The following is a 21,946-nucleotide window of genomic DNA, read 5'->3' as shown; positions in this document are numbered from 1 at the left end:
GTATTCACGGGATATTTTGATATCTTTTCAATACCTTTTTAACCTTTCCGTGACCCATAAAGCCGTGTAACTCCTAACCCTGCCAGTGTGGGTGACAGGTTACATCCATTTATGTACATAAGACCAAGTGATGACCTCCAATGTTAATGCAACCTTTTCACAAATACCAGGTCAACAGATTATGCAAAAGGTCCCTTGATCTCTGAATCATCTGGGTCATGGGCATCAAGTGACACCCTGCACAATATATGGATCATATATACACTCAGGATAAGAGTATAGAGTGCTCAGACTTTTTGGGAACGGGGACAAATCTATTTCACAGGATGGAATAAAAGCAGGGAACATGCAGGGTTGCATTTAAACCAGATACAGTCTATGTTTTAAGACACCTTCTAACATTAAAACATTGTTTACCGTAGGATTTAGATCACATAATCTTAGAAAAACCACCATGAATCTTTAGAGGGGCCTCATTAAGCTCATTACGTTGATATTTAGTGACTCCACTCTGACTTGTCTCCGTGCTTTAATGTTCAAAAAGCTCTTTATTTTTCTCATACTGCACCTCTTTTCACCCTCTGTCTGAAACCAGAGCCCAGTCTGCTCTGATTGGTTAGCTGGCCGGCCGGCTCTGTTGTGATGAACCGCCTAGAGATGTCCCGCCCCTTAGCCTATCGCATACAATGTGGTGGAGTGCTACCCAATAGGAGTGTGAGTGTTCAGTAGTGATGTCACTATGTTCTGGAAGTAAACAAAGGAGTCAAATGGAGGCGTTGGACCTACATATAACACATTACAGGAAAGGGGAAACCCTAAAAAGCACCATTGGGCCACTTTTAAGTAGACATTCTCAGGGTCTCATATGAATTGTTTTTAACACAGATACTTTGCATAGCAGTAACCAATTTAAAATGTAAGTCATTTGCACATGGACCATTATAAATCTGTGGTTACGATCAAATATCTTGAATACACTCTGGTTCATTCAGAAAACCTCGCCTATAAGTCAGTTTCCTCGCCTCCCGTGTGACTTAAATGTCTTGCTCAAAGAAGTCTTGTTTGTGAAAGCATAAATAACTCCCTTGCTTGCGTGCACCAAAGCTGACAGGCGACTAATGACTCAAGACCAGTGTTTCTTGCAAACAGCTTCATGAATTAGTCATAGCCTTCTTTTGACCGGTGCGTTGATACAATCTGAGCCAGCCTCGCCCGCCTCCTGGGGCGCTCAGGGGTTATGTAAGGTGAGAGGTTGCAGAGTAGTGTGACGACGACTTGCAGTAAAGAGCTGCGGAGTTGATGTGTTATGTGCCTTAATATACTACTGTATTTCATAAACTTGAATTAAGACACACTGTTGGTCTTTTATTTGCTCGATATGTCACTGACACATACTGTGACCCCACACAAGTGTTCCACTAACATGCATCAGTTCTTCCATCAAGGCACCTTTTATTTTAAGGAGTCCAGTTTAATTTGTAGCTTTTGGATTTATCGCACACGATCCTCACATGACATGAAATCCCTAATTGTCACCCAGTGGTAATGGGAAGTTCAACATTTGAAAAAAATGCAGATTTCTTCTGAAAAAGTGATGAATTTTAGAAAAGAGTTGGACATTTTTAAAAGTCGACATGTAGAAAGAAATTCAGAAACTTGAAAAAAAAAAGTCAGATATTTTAGGAAAAAAAGTGAAAATTTTGAAGAAATAATCAGAGATTCAAAAAAGATGAAATCTGAGGTAAAAAAAGTTTGAAAATAAAAGGAAAAATAAAATAAAGAAGATGATTAGAGCCACACGAAGGAGTTCGAATAATGAGGAAAAAAAGTAAACATTTTTTAAAAGAACATTTTTAGGAAACAGCGATCATTTTGAGAAAATGATCAGAAATGTTTAAAGGTCGACATTTTTGAAAAAATCCAGAAATTTGACAAAAAATCTGAGGTAACACTTTACTTGAATGGGTGTTCATAAGACTGACATAACATTGTCATAACCATGACATGACACCTGTGTTAAGCATTGATGAACACTTATGACAGTTGTCGTTAAATGTCATTCGGTAAGGTATGTCACTTTTGATGCAAAGGTGAAATAGTTTGAGATGTCCTTGTTATGACAACTTGACATAAACCAAGACAACAAAATAAACATGTCATAGCAGACATCTATATATGACGGTTTAATGTAGCGCTAACATATCAAGCTAAACGTTTTTTTAAAGTTTGACAGTTAGGTCTGCTATGACACCTTTGCATCAGAAGTGACATAACTTACCGAATGACACTTAACGACAACTGTCACAAGCATTCATTCATGTTTAAGACAGGTGTCATGTCATGGTTATGACAATGTAATGTCAGTCTTATGAACACCCATTCAAGTAAAGTGTTACAAAATCTCATCTTTTAGGAAAAAAGTGATACATTTAACGAAATAGTGGGAAATTGAAAAAAGTCGAAATTTGGAGAAAAAGACGTTTGAAAATAAAATCTAATGGAAAAAAAATTAGGAGACAAAAAGTGTGAATTAAAAAAGATATATGATTTAGGGCCACATGAAGTAGGAGTTAGAATAGTTAGAAAATAGAGCGACAGTTTTAAAAGTCACCTCGGATGTCGTCTGTGTGGTCTACAGTGAATTTGTTCCTGACAGCCACAGTAGATAAGAATCAAAGGTTCCATAGAAAATGTAAGTGGGTGATTTTTGACCCACTTGTGCATCTTAGGGTTAACCCTTTATGACCCGGGTTACATGCCTGAAACACAGATGTATATCACCAGCATGGCTTTTATACATTTGGGCCGCCTGCCCCCTAATCCTCTGCTCCTTCCTACTTACTGTACCTGTGAAGTAAATCCCCTCTAAATGTCATTCAAAACTAAAATGGTCCAAACTCATTGCGTTGCTGACCTCAAATATTTAAACAGTCTTGCAATTTATCTTAATTTAATGCAATCAATCTTATAAATACAGTTAAAACTCTTACTGCATAGCTTTCTTTATAAATATGAGAGGTCCTCTACATATTTAAACTCAATTACTAAAACAATATGCCGTGCTAATGGAAAAAACACTCACTAATTCATTACTCGCTTGTGTTTTATGATGCCTGCAATAATGACTGCACATTATAATGTTACCAAAGGGTCTTAATGAACAGAACCGAATGTAAAGGGGTCCACAGAGCACAACATCAAGTGTAATTACGGTGTCCTACAATGAAAAACGAGGCTCATGAAAATGAAAAATGCCAAATTGGGTCATGTTTTTTCGCCACTCTAGGCCAAATGTTATTTCCAATCAATGAAGTTATTCCCCCAGTTTTTGTAAATTAATAAACAGGATATTTACATAAAGGCCTTTTATTGTTGATTTCTACAACGCAGAAGTGATTTAACCTCCTTACAATGTACTGTGATGTGAAGGTGTATGATAAGAAGTGGCTTTACCCTCCAAAATGTCCCCCATTGGTTTGCACTTTAGACAAGCGCTTCAAAGCCACAAGTTTTATTGAATTTCTTCCTTTTTTTTAGAACTATAAGTGACACTTAGCCTGAGAAAGATATTTCTTGGCTGCTTAAGTTGTAGGACAAAACAATCTGCTTATCGTTTATTTTACATCATGCTGTTTGGAGAAAACTAGTGCCATAAACTTCTCAGGAAATCATTTTATACCTTAAGTCAGAAATCTTTTCAGATCCCGGTGTTTCATTGTCAAAGTAGTGCCACCTACAGAAACAAAAACAAACAAATATAGCCCAATGAATGCACGTTTTTGTATAATTTGTAATGGATTATCATCAAATTCTGGACAATTGGGTTGGATTAAATGCAATGTAAGCTACCTGCAGAGCATCAACTGAGCGATAAACGTCTGGTGGAGACCAAACCAGAGCTAAAAGGAAAGTGAAGATTCAAAATTAACTTTAAAATAATGTCGCTCAACTCATAATAATACAGGACGGGTTTATTTCATCTCATTTTAGAGATCCTCCGCCCTTGGTGGCTTTAAGAAAATAGATGAATGTTCCTGCTAATACTATTTGATTAGCGATGACTGGGAAGTGTAGAGCAGGAAGTCCTTAGCACTTCAGAGGTCATGAAAAACTATAGTCCATCGTCCGGACGCTCTGAGGTTAATTTATACATAAATATAAGCCACGTCCCAACTTCATATCAAGTCATACTGCAAAGAGGGTAAAATGGTAAGAGATTGTCAGAGATTGTGAGATACTTAACTGAGCATTCATGCAATAACAAATTCCCACCTCCAGGACGGGTCATATGGTACGTAGGACCGCGGAGGCTCGAGGGAGCATCACGACCCGCTGTGCCGGCGAAGTCACACAAGAGTCACAATCTGTGCCGCTTCTGCTCCGTGAGGTGGCGGGACAGATGGGAGGGATGGGAGGGATGGGAGGGTGTCATCTGGTTGCACCGTGGCGAGAACAGCGTCAGGGCAACCTTTGTGTAATTGGACTGAAGCTCTTTGCGGGTTAGCTGCCGAGCTGACTCTGAAACCTGTAGCTGAGAACCACAGATGCTGTGTTAGCCTGATCTTTCTGCTGGAATAGAGAATTATAAAGAAAAACGTACGCAGGTTAGGTCCTTTAAATGAACAATAACAAACAAAAGAAACAACACTGTGTTAGCTGAATGAATAAAACACACAAAGGTGCAATTTTCTAACAATTTTGATGCACATTTCTTCTAGAATCTTAATATAATCTAATCTCAAATGAGTCTCATAGCAGAAGAGGTCCTATAAAAGTAGAGTGGATGCATATCACGTCCCAAACCATCTCCTCATGAGTTTTTCCCAATGTTGACACCCCCCCCCCCCCCCCTGCCGCCCCCTGTCAATAGTACATCCATTATTTGACGTCTGCTGTCCGTCAAAGTCAGCGCCCGCCCTGCTCTCTTCTCTCTCTTTCTCTCTCTCTCTCTCCTGCTCTCTCTTGCTCTCTCTCGCTCTCTCTCGCTCTCTCTCGATGGACCGAGGGTAATATTTGCTAATGAGCATGCTTCTCTGCTGCCATGGCAACAGTCCCAGCGCCACAGAGTGTGAAGCAGGAGTGGCACCGCTGACACCATGCAGCCCATAATACAAGGCTGATGATCTGCGATGCATAATGCAGTGGCGTAACCCTCATCCAGCCGTCTCTCTGTCTGTCTGTCTGTCTGTCTGTCTGTCTTCGTCCATGTCTCACTCTCTCCAGCCCCCACGTTACCCAGTCATCCATCCCATCTGGTTTAGTCACGACTCCCCTCTGTGCCCTCCTTAACCTCCCCTATCCAAATCAGAAGTAGAGACAGAAGAAGATGAGAAGATGCTGCTCCGAAAACAAGTAAAAGAAAAATAAAAACAAGGTGTTTTCTCTTGTAGTAAGTAAACAAATCTGCCAATAGAACAAGTAAACATTTGCGTGGTAAGATATATTGAAGTAAGATGGGTTATTAACATAAATTAGATCTTGCAGTTAGCTGGGGAAACTTATTCTGAACTATATTCTGACCAGAATCAGTACATTTGTTAAGGAATAAGCCAGAAATGCTCAAAAATGTTCTGTTTTCTGACGTTATAAGTTAGCACAATTTATCAAATGTAGGTAAATTATTCTTGATATTTGAATATGATTTAAGGAAAAACAACATGAATGCTTTATCTGTTTTCATATATATTTAGGAGTGTGGGCCATATTGCATTATAATCTGCTGAGGGCCGATTTAAAAATGGACCACGTGCCGCATTTGGCCCCCTGGCCATAGTTTGGACACCCCTGCGCTTTATCTCACTGCATTATTACTTCTTAAGTTATCAGGTCTTATATCAAGTGTAAAGATATTCTGACAAATACACTGAGTAGGATTGGGATTGGGAGTAGGATCCAGGGTTCGAAAATTAAAACTGGTCAAGACGTATCAATGCTTTGCCATTTGCGTTGAATTTTTGTTTTGGCAGAGATTGACATTCATTGTTTCTCACCTCAATATATTTCCCAGGAAGGAAGATAAATAAAAGAACAAACCATTTTCTTAATGCTTTGAACCGATCTGAAATATCAAGGGGTCATTGAAGTCAACCAACACAAGCTGTAACCTTCAAAACTTTCCCTTAAACACTAAAACCGTCTCTTTCTTCTTCCTCTTCCAGACGTGATTGACTGCTTTGCACGGCCCTTCTCCTCCGCTGCAGCAGTGCATCGTGGGAAACGGCGGAGAATCTTCAATAACGGGTAATCACGGCTGAGCAAACAACATCAAACCCTAACACCCAGGCGCCGGAACATCCTGAGCAGTCGTCCCTTCAGTCTCACACACTGCAGTACGTGCAGGTAAGGTAAAAAAAAAAGCCTCCCCGTGGATGTGTGATCCCTCTAATGGAAGATGGAGTATAATCGAGAGCTAGTGAGCTCATGAAAAGAGCAGCGAGGTGACATTTTCAGAGTGACGTCTGAAGTAGGATGACATTTGCAGGGAAGAAGCCCCAAAGACTCGAAGTCCCTGAGAAAAGGCCCCTGTATGTTATATAGGGGGACGAATGTACACCTGGTTTGTCTCCAGGTACGCAGCATTATTTGGCTGGGAAATGTGGCACAGATGGAAGATGGTATCCATGTTTGCTGTGAAGGATTATAATCAAAATGTCATACAATCAATTTAAGAACAAACTGACATTTATTGCACAGAAGAGACCAATGGTTACACTTTTCTATTTAATTGAGCAATGTGTTGCATCATAGCTCTCTGCAGGTGTGCAAAAGAGAGGACTTTCTTTGATTTGAAGCCAAAGCATAGAGCTTACCAAATAAATTCAGGTTGTTTTTTTTTTGGCTGAGCCACGATGCACAGATGGAGGATGGTGTCCATGTTTGCTGTAAAGGATTATATAATTAGCAAAATGCCATGCACAGTAACTAAAAGTCACCAATGAGTACAAGTACTGGGAGCTGGCTGGTTTACACTAAGCTGAGTGAGAGACGTCCCAGGCAAACACACCAAAAGTTGCACAAAGAAACTGCAGTCTGGAAAACCGCAAGACTCGGGCTGCAAAGAGGCACTCCTGTCGGATCGTCCAGCAACGTTTAATTATCTGTCAGAGTAGTGGAGTGAGGACCAGGCTCTTAAAGAGAAGGTTGATGAGGGGAGTGGGCCTCGTCTGCAGCGGGGAGAAAAGCAGCCCTGCAGAGAAAGAGAAACAGAGTAGGGAGAACAGGAGTTAACGATGATAAGTGAGATTAAGATCAATTAGACTTTTATTTGGGTGTTTCCAGAGGTTACCACAGCTGCAGGGTTATGATGCTCACTCAATACAAGACACCACATGATCTTCAAAGCATTTGTTTCAGGTGAGTCGATGAAAACAGGTAAGCTAGCACTTGTCAGTTTTACCAATCAGAGAAAAGATCCTCTTGATAAAATTGGCCTTGAGTTTTCAAAGATGCAGGCAGGAATACGAGTCTGCTGAGCAAACTGATGCCCCCGAGTTAAGTCAACAATATTAAAGTTGACCACATGAGGGAGGAGGTTTGGTTGGGGGGTGGAGGGGGGAGGGTGGAGGGCTGTACGGCGGCATTAGACGGTGTGAAGCGTCATGCTATGCTTGACTGCATTTTACATTAACATTGCATACAACTATACAACCTAAACACTCACTTCTTTACGTAGCATTTGGGAGTGTTTGGCTTATTTGAGGCCAATCCAGAAGCACTTACATTGAAGAGGAGACCCTGAGAGTATAGCGTTTTAGGTTTTCTTCATGGTTGAATGCAGTTATTGTAAGTCGCTTTGGTGAAAGCATCAGTTGAATGTGATGCATATGTACATAAATACAGCTGATAGCAATCTGTAAGGCAAGCAAGGTCATGCAAGTCTTCATTTTCAAATTCTCCAGGGGTACACTTTTCTTAGTGTTCCTGCTTCTTCGATTCGATATCCTGCTGCAACTCGATGTTGCACGAATGAAAAATAAGGAATACGAATGAGTAAGAGTGCATTTGCTATAAGTAACTGCATTGCAGGGGGTAATGGCACAAGGTACAATAAGTATATGCTTGATAAATGATGTAACCCAGTCACATCCAGGAAAACACACCTTATATTTTGTTGAAATTTCATTCGAATGATCCTTTTGTACTTCAGATATACCTGTATATCTTCATTAAAAGGCTACCATGGAGTCGTACACTCCCTCAATAGAGGCTGAAACAATGACCTTATAAGTGAAAGGTATAGAAACACACATACAACAACACCTTTCATATATAAAGGTCACACACTTTTATCCTCTCCCTTGTGAGTGTCCTATACTCCGAAACCTTTATCTGGCACATTTTCTGTCAGAAGCTTGACATTTCTTCTATATCAAAACTGAATATATTGCCAGCGATCCAACTTTCTTTTTAAAGTCATAACCCCGAGTTATATAAGGTCACACCGAGAGCACCACGTACTGCAAAAACTTTGTGAAACAGAGACATTAAAAGTCCGACAAAAACCCCCCGGAGCTCGCTTGACATTTTGCTCAAAATCATCATGAAATGTGACTAAAAGGCATGAAATCTTTGCAGAAGCCTTTCTCTCACAGAGGACATCTCTATTGAGAAGGTGGGGGGGGAGAATCAGGTCATTGGAGAGACGCAGATCAAGGAAGAGAACATTTCCCTTGCCACATGGGGGACTTAATCAGGACAGAGACTGTGATCTATCTCCAGAGAATGGAGGGCTTGAATCTTTGATGTCCCCGCCAAATGGACTAGCCGTGTGGCGATAAATTACCTAACAACCATGCAACGACACTGGCCTGAGACGGGATAAGGAACAGATGTTTTTTATAATTCCTTCTTTGCTCAGTTGGATGATCCGAGCCAAGATCTTGGTGTTTGATAAGTGAAACGTGGAGGGGTTGAATAGGGTCGAGGGTCATCATAAGTTTACTTGAGCTGTTAAATTGAATTTCCAACGGTGGGGATTGTCCCTGAAATGCATGGTGATTACAGTCCAGAGATTTATTTGTAAAGCACTTTAAAAACCTCCAAGTCCAAAATGCTGTACAGAGAAATAAATAGAATAGATAGAAGTTCTTTATTTATCCCAATTTGACATTTTTTTTAGCATAGCATTGAACAAATATACATGTCGGTCTAAAGATTTACTCAAAATATAAACAAAAGCTAAATATAAAGCAGGACATTATATATACGTTAAGTGTGTAAGGTATGGAACATTAAATAATGGACGATAATTTAAAAAAAACAGAGATATACACTGCCTGGCCAAAAAAAAGGTCACACTCTAATATTCGTTGGACCGCCTTTAGCTTTGATCACGGCACGCATTCGCTGTGGCCTCGTTTCCACGAGCTTCTGCAACGTCACAACATTTATTTCTGTCTGCATTCATTTTTCACCAAGATCTTGTATCGATGACGGGATATTCAGACCACCAGCACATCCCAAAGATCGTCAATCGGGTTCAGGTCTGGACTCTGTGGGGGCCAATCCATGTGTGAGAATGATGTCTCATGCTCCCTGAACCACTCTTTCACAGTCTGAGCCCGAAGGATCCTGGCATTGTCCTCTTGGAACATGCCCGTGCCATCAGGGGAGAAGAAATCCATTGATGGAAGAACCTGGTCCTTCAGTATATTCAGGGAGACAGCTGACCTCATTCTTTGGGCACGTTGCTGAACCTAGACCAGACCAACTGCAGCAACCCCAGATCATAGCACTGCCCCCCCAGCTGGGACCTCTTTTTTTTAGCCAGGCAGTGTATTTATATACTAGAATCACACTTAGAGAACTGCCTACACATACCTATTGGATGATCCCATTTATACCTCTCTTGCCGTGCTTCTCCTTCTGTCTTTTTGCTCAGCCTTCCACACTCTTTGTCTCTAACTCCCTCCTCCACTGTGTCACTCTTTCTTTCACTTCCACTCACTCCCTGACTTCTCCTTCCTCCCTGCTCTCTGTTGAAAGTAAAAACCATTTCAAGGTCCTTCACTCATAAAACACCAGCGGCTGTCATGTCGGAGGCACCGAGCTGGAGTAGAGATGCAAATACAATTATGTGCACACACAGTCGTAAGAGTGGACATGCACGTTGTTGACACGCAGATCAATGTGCAGAAAAGAGAAGCGTCATGCAAGCCATGTTTTGTCGAGATGTACATCGGCATGGACTCGTACTCGTTAAACATGTCACACAAAATCCTCCCAGAAATGATATGCGTGTCACTTTCATTTGAATGAATAGGAAAAACATCCACATTTCTTCATGGTAATTCAACTAAAAGTACCAAAAGTATTCCCTCTACCACTGTATGGTAATAGTGGTTTGATTTGCAGTCCCATTTACTATGAATAATCCAAACGGCTTACTGTGGAACTATTTCCCTAGCAAAGGACGGGTGAAACATGAAAACTATTCACCATAAATCATTCAAAGTTAAAGGGAGCTTGTTTCTGGAAAGACTTTCCAAATAGCTGTAGCTGCTTTTACTCAATTAATTAAAGGAAAGGGACATAAAAAGTGTATTTGACACAGTTTCAGGCTTGGTAATGAAAGGATAGACGTGGTTTATCTGTCCGACGTTCAAGCTGCTTTCATATAGGATTTATATTTTATACTGAAGATTCTTTTTAGAGTTTTGTTCCAGAATTTTCAGCGCCTCGTTTCAGGCAAATTGGAAATATCTCTACCTCCTCGAGACGTTTTGCATGAAGTACATTTTGTACCACACAAGTGTCATTAAAGTGCATCACAAGTGTGGCAAATTAATGTATGATAATGATATGGTAATTATATTATAATCACTACCCGTTAATTTTCTTCATTTTGTACCAAGAAATTCATTACATGGCAAAGGGAAGTGATACTTGGCGCCCCAAGGTGCATTTTGTGCACATAGTGCATTCTGGGCCATGAAATATACATTGTTTGTGTTAGGGGGGGAACATTTTGTGCACGAAATGCAGCGTGAGACATTTGGTCGTCCATATTAAAGCATGTTTGATCCGAAGAGGGCAGAGAGACGTACGTGACGCTATAGATGAGAATAAAAAGTTATAGTTGAAGAGGCCCTATTATGCTTTTTTGGGGAGTGCTATAGGTTTGTGTGCATGTATATGGTCTGCAAAGGCTAAAATCCCAAAGTTCCTTCAGTTCTCCCCGCCAGAAAAGTCTCAATTGGACTCCTTTGTTTCCTTCCTCAACATAGTGACATCACTATCACTTGCGCTTCTATTGGCGCTCCAACACAGTGTACGTGATAGGCTAACGGGCGGGACATCTGTAAGCGCTTGACAAATCACAACATAGCCGGCCAGATAACCAATCAGAGCAGACTGGGCTCTGGTTTCAGACAGAGGGTGAAAAGAGGAGCTGCAGCACAGGCAGTATGAGAAAGATAAAGAGCTTTCTGAACATTAAAGCATGGAGACATGTCCCAGGGGAGACTCTACATACTGATGTGAATCTTGCATCTCCTGGACCCAGTTCTTTTATCATATTGTTCATAATTACACTCAAGATTTTCCGCAGCCAGAGGGTTTTCCTAAGCGTGAAAACAACTGACCATCCATGCAGATTTATTGTGTTTCCTCCCTTTGATCCATCTATTTCTGTATTATGGCCTAACGCCACTTGATCAGCGTCCGCCCCCTTTAGGAAACCTGCGTCACAATTTTCTTAATTTATAAGGCACAACATATTTCTTTTCCGTTGAGCCTTTTTTCCACGGTCATGGTCTCTTACTAGCTCTTTGATCTGCCTTTGACCTGTCAGAGCACTTCTTGGAAAGCCCATGCTCAAGTAGTACAATTGTTGAGTAAAAGTACTGTGTAATTCTGCTGAAAATAGACACCACTCACATGGTCTTCTTTAGTGGAGGTAATGACCATTAAAACATAGTAAAAGATGATCCGTCTTTCTCAGAGCACAAGCATTCATCTTTTCTACAACATCTCCTTCTAAACTTGTTGCTTACTGAGCGTAACACGCAGCTTTTTCACTGAAAAGCTTGTATTTATGGGCCTAAACAAGCTGTAAATTCATTTTACGAAGAAGTCTCACATGTTGCTGTCAGATAATCCAGCATGCAACCTGAATGTAAAAGATGATTAATGCTGCCAAAGTCCATGCATCTATCCGTGCACACGCTCCCACTCTCCGCCACAAGGTATAATCAAGTGAGTTGAGCACAACAATATTTACTTTCAGGCATCTTCAATAAAGAAATTCACTTACATCTCCTCTTAACAAGTCTAGAGACATAATGTGTTCCTCTGATGACTGCCTGATATCCTCTTCTGTTTATCTCAACAGTTGATGTGATTTATGTGTGGCAGACGATTGTGGCTCGGAGGTGAATTCCAGGCACATTGTGCTACACTGTCAGCCAGGATCGCCGCAGTTTTAATGGTGAAGGTTCCCCCCTTGGGATGTCATTACTTTAAACCCTCCTGCAATACATCAATTTCTAATTAACATTTGCATACTAGATCATCGGGGGGTGCCTGAGAGGAGGAGGAAGAGGAGGAGGAGGAGGAGAGGAGGCAGGGTGCTGAGGACTCACACGCATACATTTATGCTAATTAATTGTAATAAAATGAGCCTGGAGCTTTAGGTGGGGCGGAGCGATGCAATGCTTCAACACCCAATGGGAGGGGCAGGATGGATGCTCGAGTGCTGTCAGCGACACCCGGTGCATCCGAAAAAAACGAAACATCACTCTGGAGACACGAGTGGATGCAGTGTGTGGGATTTGTTTCTGGGTTTGTGTTCATTTCTATGATGGCATGTGGGCTGGATCGGGGTATTTCTTGCAGCCATGGTTCATCTACAGATGTTATCATGTTTTGTATGATGCCAATATGCAACCAGGTGGGTTTAGGGGGAGTGTTGCACAGATTGCAGCATGCATGTATGCAGAAGTGCTAGCATTTAAATGTAAAGTACTCCATATGGCCAATTGATTAATTATGTATTGATGCATTATAGTGATTGTTGCAACTGGTGGAGGAACCTGTAATTCTTTATATGCTGCTGTGTGGCTTGTACATTTTATCCATATCCAACTACAATAAAAATAATTGATTAGCATTTATTTTAGCAGGTTTTACAAGTCCTCTACATTACATATTACATATATAAGACATGGAATGAATCAATACTGTGGACAATACCCACAGGAGCATTTTAGGTTGAAGTGTCTTGCCCAGGGCCTCAAGGCGGGATTGAACTGTTCCCCAGCTCCCCTGATCTATGAATGAACGCACTATCCCACTGCGCCACAGCCACCCCTAGTATGTGTTTCCTACAAATCTGAATCTGCAAGGTAACTTCAGTTATTAAATCCATGCCCTATTCCTATCTGTGGAGAAGAAGTATAAAGTAGAATAACGTGAGAGTGCTCCGGTACCTCAAATGTGTAATCAGGTTCAGTTGGGAGTACATAAGCTCAGTTACTTGCCACCGCTGAAATGACCTTTTCCCGTACTGATAATAAGAATTTAGGAAATGCTAGAGGTTAGCATTTGTGCAACATTTCACACATATCGTAATATAAATCCAGTCGACAGCATTCAGCTGATAAACGGACTTAGGCTGAACCATAATCCCTCCATCTGTTGTCCACAGCGCAGCAAGATAACTAATTACGAAGTTATCAAAAATAAATAGTGAAGATCCTTATGGCGTCAGTATCTCACTGTTCAATCTACTGTCACTAAATGCTATATGCTGTGTGTGTGTGTGTGTGTGTGTGTGTGTGTGTGTGTGTGTGTGTGTGTGTGTGTGTGTGTGTGTGGTTAGTGTCATGACTTTGCTCCAAGCCAAAGTTCTGCAGAAGCAGACGTGCATCATCTTCTCCAAGTCTGGTTGTTTTTCTCCTCTGAGTGTAAATTGGAGTTTGCTTCGGAGCAGATGATAAATCTCCACTCTGTATGCAGATGCTCTAATGCGAGCAATTCAAAGTCTGGGAAATGCACTTAAGGGCAAACTCATTTTGATTCTGGTTGGGGTATGAAGTCAAGAGTTACAAAAACAATCCGACTGCTCCTCCATGAGAACAGGAGCTGAGCTAAATACATTAGAGCAATAACAACCGAGCCATTTTGAGATGTAAATACTTTATTTATCATGGGGTCAATTGGGTTTTGTGACAGTTGCTCTATTTAGAAATTGAAATAAAGGGAAAAATATCAAATAAAAAATATGTATTCAAACATAATTACTTTAAATAAAATATTAAATAAAATAAATCCGATATTTATATAAATGTCCAATAAATTATTCAATTAAAAAAATCAAATACAAATATTATTATAAATAAAAGAAGGAGAAAACATAAATGTGTACTTCAATATATAGTGGTGCATTAGGACACTCAGATCCTCTAATGCATTCCTTTTGAAGTCCCGAAAGTATTACACACAAAATCCCAACTGATCTGAGAACAGCAAACTCCATCGGATTTTATTCAAAGTAAATTGAATATCTATCTTTTTAATTTAGCTTCTAATTGGGGTAATTATTTTATGGTTCTGTGATATAACTATTGCTGTTTGTTTTAATGTCATGTTCCTCCTATATTTTGTATCTGTAAAGCACTTTGGAATACAGCGTATCATTATGATTATTACTCATACGATATTAATGCTGAATTGCAATGATTTGAAAGGGTATGGCTGTTGCACAAATACAACATATCAGCCTCTATACATCAGCTGGCCAGCATCAAACGTTTTAATACTTTAAGCCAGGGGTGTCCAAACTACGGCCCGGTGGCCAAATGCGGCCCGTGGCCCATTTTGAATCGGCTAAAAGTATAATGGAATATGGCCCAGACCTGAAACTAATAATAATAAAATAATATATTACGCAGTAGTATTCATGTGTTAATAAGACCCATTTTCAAAGTGGAAAAATGTTTCAAACAAGTCATAGTTGATTTTTAAAAAAGCCCAATAACTCATTTGCATAACTAGCTTGAAATACAAAAGTCGTATTCCTCTGATTATGAGCAATCTGAGGCTTCTGTTTTAAGGAATGAGCCTCCGACAACATAAAGGATCAAGTACCAAGAGTAATTGACCTACATTTGATTGATTTTGCTAACTCTTAACTTCACTTATGAGGCGGTATACCTCACCTCTAATGAGGGGCCCAGCCCTTTGTATCTCTTTCTGTATGTGGAAAATAGTTTGGACACCCCTGCTTTAAGCCCACTTTTTCTTCCTTATGAAACATTTGCAAATGTGAGTTTTCAAGGGTTTTAAGTCCGACATTGTGTACTGTACATCCACGCAGTAGCTTGTCTTCTTCCCTGTCTTGTTTGCTTCATTGCTCGATATCTAAAGGATAAAACTCACTGAAACTTCATGAGCTGGATATTTTTACTCCTAAATTGGTGGCAGAACAGGACTCCAAATGAACTACATGTAGAAGTTGCACCCCGTCCACTGGATGTGTAAATACATGTGTTTCTACAGCCTCTAAATTGCCAAAAAATCTATAAATTCTGCCTTAAATCAGAGCTTAATGTCGTTCAAACTCCTGATACACAAACCAGTCTGAATCACATGTTAATATGTCCTCGCTCGACACCCATGTGATGAAAGAAACCCACCTTGGATTCTGCCAAACATCACCTGTGCTTCACATGGTGTCACTGACCTCATGCTGCTTCATGCTATCAATCATTTTAACAAGGCATCCGTATCAAGGGTCAACAGATTAAAGTCATTATTTGGCCATGACTGTCAGCTCTCCACGTTTAAGGTCACATCAAACAAGCATTACTAATCCCCAGGAATAGTCCGGGTGACATTTGGCACACAGACATCCCCTTGTTTTACAGTCAAGGACAACAGGACCTTTTCAATAACAATGTCCCTAAAAATGATCTTGTAGTGAGATGAGTCTACTCCCCCTTTGGGATGAAATTACATGTTGTGTGTCAAGCGGAGGCAGAGTAATGCGCTCTGATTATCAAGCAATGCACCGAATCTTCGACTATCTCCAAGGAATGCTAATCACTCTTCTATTGGATTTTTTTCTGCGACGCCTGCCATTAATCCTCGCCGCGGTCTCTCGTGATGAAATTGCGGCACTCTTTTGAACGTAATTAACTCCCATGATCGCTTTTGAACCTCACTGCATTGAGTGCTCTGATGGAGAGAAATTACACCGGGCTATTGCGAGTATTTAATGGACCCACGAGTGTCAATTAATGTGGAGAAGCTTTTCATTGCGCTTTCTTTTCATGTCCACTAGCCCAGGTTTTATTAAAAAGCACTTATCCCGAGCCCCTGCTTTTGAAATGAACAGCCTTGTAAGGCAGTACAATAAGCCACGTCCCGTTGTGATGAGCCTGAGGGGGCTGGACCTCCATCACTTTGACTCAGACCCAACTCTGCTTTGAATTGACCGCTTCAGGCCAGGATTTTGTGCTCGAGAACTACACTTCGACCACCTCTGTTATTCTGGCCTTGGACACGTAATTTCGGAAATATCCTTTAGTGCTAAAAGGGTGATTTAGAAAACTACTACATGACTTCCTCTATCATGTTAGGTTCAGTATGTTGTGTTTTGATCTGTGTAAATCCATCTACACAGCAATTCTCGCCAATTCATCCTAGTGTTTTAGGAGGGAACATTTCTTTATGCGGACATTTGATATAAGGATAGTTTGGCACACAAGACAACATGTTGTTTGTCACAGAGGAAACCTGTGTTGACCGTTTGTAGGAAGGGGAAGTCACATCCATTTGTACCGCCTTTCAGTCACCTCAACTTCCTCCCTGGGACTTTTTTCACAGGGCAACAAGAATGTACCATGACTTCCTGCTTCGGTACTGCACGTAAACATGGGGCCTTGTAAGGCGTTGGTACAAAACAACCAATGTTTCTGTATCTAAACACTGCTGTGTGTGCACCTGGAAATATCAGACAACAGGTTCATTCGTTAACCCTAGCTTACGCTCAGCGGAGGCGAACCTGTAGTCGAGACATTTAACGTCTGCAAGCGTGCCGTCAAGTGCATGTAGGTTTTATTGGTCATATGCACAGCGTATACAGCGTATATGTTGGCAATGAAAATCTTATGTCCCATGCTCCTCCAACAACTCAACATACATGGTGGAAATAAGATAAATAAAATAGTGCAAAAAGAGAGAAGAATATTTACAGTAACAACAGTAAAGATTTGAGGAGGTGAAATATATACATATGTGGAATACATTGAGAGTATTTAAACACTTTACACTGTTGAATGAGGAGGTATGGACAGATGCATATATTACGTATAACAGATGTATATGGCAGATATGTATAATATATAGATATGTGTACTATAAACAGATATGTATTGTGTCTGCTTTTATTTATGGCTCCTGTGATGAGCGCTGACATCAGAGCATCTGGCTGCACAATTATTCCCTCAATCCCCAGGAGACACTGAAATTATTTCTCCCCCCCCCCCCCCCCAATGAGCACTGCAGCACAGCGCTCTCTAATTCAGTGTCTCCAGGGGGAAGCATGGGGCTGGAAACATAGCAAATGACACGGCATTTAGTGCAAAATAAACATATTTTTGAAGTGTATTGAGTAAGTCTTTGGTGTCAGTCAACATTACCTGGACTCAATTCGGGGCCTTTATTAGAATCGATTTGGTTCTTCAGTGTTACATCACCTCACTTCTGGGACATTTCCCACACTGCCGGCCACTCTGCCGCAATTAGAGGTGAAAGTGTTAATTAAGGTTGAGCTCAAAAGCCGCTCGAAGGCACCTGTCAATTACGGAGAGTGTTACTGCTGCGCCGTTTCAGCCGAGATTCCTGTTGCCAGGTACCTGCAGCCTTTCAAATCCTCTTTTTGTTACTTCAAGGCTTACACGACCCCTCTGACTATACCCACAGCTTTTACTTTAACCAGGTTAGGATCTCATTGCAATGAAAAATCTCTCTCTCAAGAGAGTCCTGTCCCATGATATGTAACAGCACAGTTACACACACATGTAAAACACATAGTCCCAACACAGTCATACCACAATTCTAGGCACAGCATTGACAGACGCAGCGGCCTGCTTCAAAGTCATTTACATTACGTCTCATTGAATCTGTTTAGTGAAACCAAGATAAACCAAATACTAACTGTGGTCACGATGCATGTCAGCCAATCAAGCACCCTCTGTCCGTAGACTCTTGCAAGGGAAAAACTCCCAAAGAAATCCCGTAATTAACATGGAAATAATGGACCTCAGATAGCAACAGCCAGCAACGTTTGGTTAATTGGATGTTGATTGTTTGTTTATTCAATTAAGTTCAAGTTATTTGAAACCATTTTTCCTTTGTTTATCATCTACACTTAACACAGTCAGATGTCAACGTGCAGATCAAAGATATATGTCAAGATGCCTTCACATGTTGCCCGAGATTTTAGGGCAACATGCCTCATATACCGGCTCATCAAATACTGTATACACATCGTAAGGGGCTCAGCTAGTGCTGAATTAGAGGCAAAAAGATGAATATGCTATACCACCATTTATAAATACCTTCTGTGCTCCTGCACTAAACTCCACTAGGAACATCCAAATTTCAGTCTGATACGAGAAGTTTATCGTTGAGTCATTTGGATTAAAAGGCTTTTTATGTAGGGCTTTTGATATGGGAACATGGGTTCTGGGTTTTTGATGTGTTGCGGGGTGGAATAGACTGTCAAGCGTTTAACAGATAACTGTTAAATATTCACAAAATCATTCTTCCGGAGTTTGCCCAGCCTCTAATCAAAAAGCGCGGTGGGCATCTTGAGTAATTGATGCATAGCTAATGACTTGGTGATTAATCGCCTGGCACTGGCATCGCATAAATGTGCTTGATCGGAAGATGAGAAAGGGGGGGGGGGGGGGGAGTAGGTTGAAAACAAAGACCCCGCAATGTTCTGCGACGCGTTCAAGGCCAAGGAACATTGTCATGCCGTCGCTCGTATAAAAGCCATCTAATTAGAGAAGAAAAGCCCAATGCTGGGTGTTTTAATAAGTGATGGGTGTTAATTAGGTTTGTCCAGGCATATGGAGATTTGCTCTCTGGATTAGCATGGCTGTGAATGACGACAAGGGGAGGAGGGGGGTGGGGGTTGCTATGATGGAAGTGTGTTTGCTCTCTGGTCGGTGTTTGGATGAATGGTCTTTTGGGATTTGTTAAGGTCTCAGTGTTGTTTCTGGTGACAGTAGGGGGCCGTTTTCACCTTCCTTTCAACAAGTAGCAGCCAAGAGAAAAAACACACTAATTACTGACACCCGGTTAGCACTAATGTCCAATGAGGGTCAACGCTTTTCCTCATCAGTACGGAAAAGCAGGCATTAAATACTAAAACTTTCTGGGCCAGCTGCACATTATCCCACACTGCCAGAGGCACAGTGTTCCCTGTAGTGTTTACTTCCTGGCTGTCTTCTTCAGCTGTTCCCTTTAGTGTTTACTTCCTGTCTGTCTTCTTCAGCTGTTCCCTTTAGTGTTTACTTCCTGTCTGTCTTCTTCTGTTGTTCCTATTAGTGTTTACTTCCTGTCTGTCTTCTTCAGCTGTTCCCTTTAGTGTTTACTTCCTGTCTGTCTTCTTCTGTTGTTCCTATTAGTGTTTACTTCCTGTCTGTCTTCTTTTGTTGTTCCCTTTAGTGTTTACTTCCTGTCTGTCTTCTTTTGTTGTTCCCTTTAGTGTTTACTTCCTGTCTGTCTTCTTCTGTTGTTCCTATTAGTGTTCACTTCCTGTCTGTCTTCTTTTGTTGTTCCCTTTAGTGTTTACTTCCTTTCTGTCTTCTTCTGTTGTTCCCTTTAGTGTTTACTTCCTGTCTGTCTTCTTCTGTTGTTCCTATTAGTGTTTACTTCCTGTCTGTCTTCTTTTGTTGTTCCCTTTAGTGTTTACTTCCTGTCTGTCTTCTTCTGTTGTTCCTATTAGTGTTTACTTCCTTTCTGTCTTCTTCTGTTGTTCCTATTAGTGTTTACTTCCTGCCTGTCTTCCTCTGCTGTTTCCTGTAGTGTTTACTTCCTGTCTGTCTTCTTCTGCTGATTGATATGACTGCCATAGTCCCGTGATCCTCCTTAGCAACGGTCTGTTCTCGTTAGCACCGGTCTGCTATCAAAAATTAACAGACCTCTGGAATGTCAAAATTGACCAATCAGAATCGAGTATTCAACCAAGCCGTGTGATAAGAGCTGATAGATGAAATCTGTGGCTGCAAATAAGGATCCCCCTCATGTGAGGAGCAGTAGTACATGGTGCCATTATCCCATGCTGTGTGCCTAGTGAAGACAGATGGTCCTGCGGGACAGGCGAAGCACCGCCATCGGCCTGCCTCGTCTCCCCAAAGATGCTATTGGTGGATCCAGAACTGTGCCGGGCTAATATTAGCCACAGATAAGGACAACTGCGGAGAGAGGACATTTGGCATCAACCAGAGCTATAGGGAAACCTTCACTCCTGCTATATATAGCCTGGAGAAATGAGAGGAAGAAGCCTGCATGCTGTGATGTCTTTGTCACTCGCTTTAGCACCTTGAGAATTGTGTCTCTGAGAATAAATGGATTCCCTTCTTTATGTCTTTCTCACCTAGTCTGGTTAAGATTTAGCTCTACTGAGGATTTTATTTTTTACAGCATCTGCAGAATTTACCTGTTTCATTTCAACATTTTATGTTGTGCGGAATTTATTAAAGAGACACAGAAGGAGTCGTTTCAGTGTGCAGCTCACTCTTATTTAAAATCAGATTAAATTAGATTAGATTTACGTCATTGATCCCAGTTTGGATTCCAATTTGTTACAGCAGCATGTCAAAAAGTCATTGCACATGAGTAAGAAATAGAATAAAAACAGTAAAAATATGCAACCCTGAATAAACACCTAAGGCAGTTTATATGCCCAACCCATCACTAATTGAATATTATTAAAAAACTGTGATTTATTTTAGAAGGAGCATTCATAATTCAGTGATTTGTGAGAATGTCCTTCACCTAGAGGACGTGGGTGTAGCTCCCCATGTGTCCGGCCCCATGCTGTTGGTGCCTTGTTTCAGATGCATTCTGCTGCTACATGCATGCTATTCATCAAACAGGTTCACCAGACTGGAAGCACAGTTAGGGAGCTGAAAATCACCTAGGGTGTTATCAGTGAAGGGTTCCTCTCTTTTCTACTTGCATTAGAGTATAAGGCAGCATTCAGTAGATGAGCATGGTTTACTGTGCGTTCAATCATCCTTTTTGTTTAGTTTTAAAGGAAAGTAGATTAAGGGGCAAAGAAAATGAGTTCACCTGTATTTTGGAGGAATTTGACACAGGGTGCATCCTGGAAAATGTGCAGAGGAGCTGCAAAATAACATAACATGATAGAATGCATATCTGCTGAACATAGAGAAAATGGACATGTTGGTCTGTCTAGTTTATATCTATACATCTCCATAGATAATCAATGTTTGTTTTTAGACGTATTAAAAATACATAGCTTACTAACTATGGTAAATAACAACCGTGACAGATCCCCTCCTATCAGACAAGTCCTTTTGGCTCAGATGCACGACTTTTTGTTTTTCACTCTTTAAACTCTTCATTAAGGACAATACATGCACAATGACATAAATAAAACCAGTGGTTTACAGGGGTCATTTAAAGGCTTACAATTATGTGAATTTGAGGAGAAAAAATTCAAGTTTTTGAAAATAAAAATGAATAGAGATTGGATCCATTGGCTGTGCTTGAATTAACGTACAATATAAATGGAACTGATTGTTAGTCAATAGACGGTTCTGCTGTCTGCATGTGTGTCTATTGCAGTTGTACCACCTGAATTTGAGTTAACTAACTAGAGGATGGACAACATTATCATGTTAGGCAGCAAATTAATATTTCAAATCACCCTGAGATGATCAAATATTAATACTCAAAGCTACTA

At 40.8% G+C, this 21,946-nt stretch overlaps 1 long non-coding RNA gene across 1 annotated transcript in view; it reads left to right on the top strand.

Annotated features, from left to right (window-relative positions):
• The window catches only part of LOC134866490 (uncharacterized), a 74,580-nt gene that overhangs the window by 35,174 nt on the left and 17,460 nt on the right, over window positions 1-21,946 (top strand). The window contains exon 2 of the long non-coding RNA XR_010166045.1: window positions 6,159-6,339. This is a non-coding gene — a long non-coding RNA (uncharacterized LOC134866490). The remainder of the gene's footprint in view (window positions 1-6,158; window positions 6,340-21,946) is intronic.

The sequence above is a fragment of the Eleginops maclovinus genome, chromosome 6, assembly GCF_036324505.1.
Source record: "Eleginops maclovinus isolate JMC-PN-2008 ecotype Puerto Natales chromosome 6, JC_Emac_rtc_rv5, whole genome shotgun sequence".
Taxonomy (NCBI): Eukaryota; Metazoa; Chordata; class Actinopteri; order Perciformes; family Eleginopidae; genus Eleginops; species Eleginops maclovinus.
This window is presented reverse-complemented; position numbering and strand designations above follow the sequence as displayed.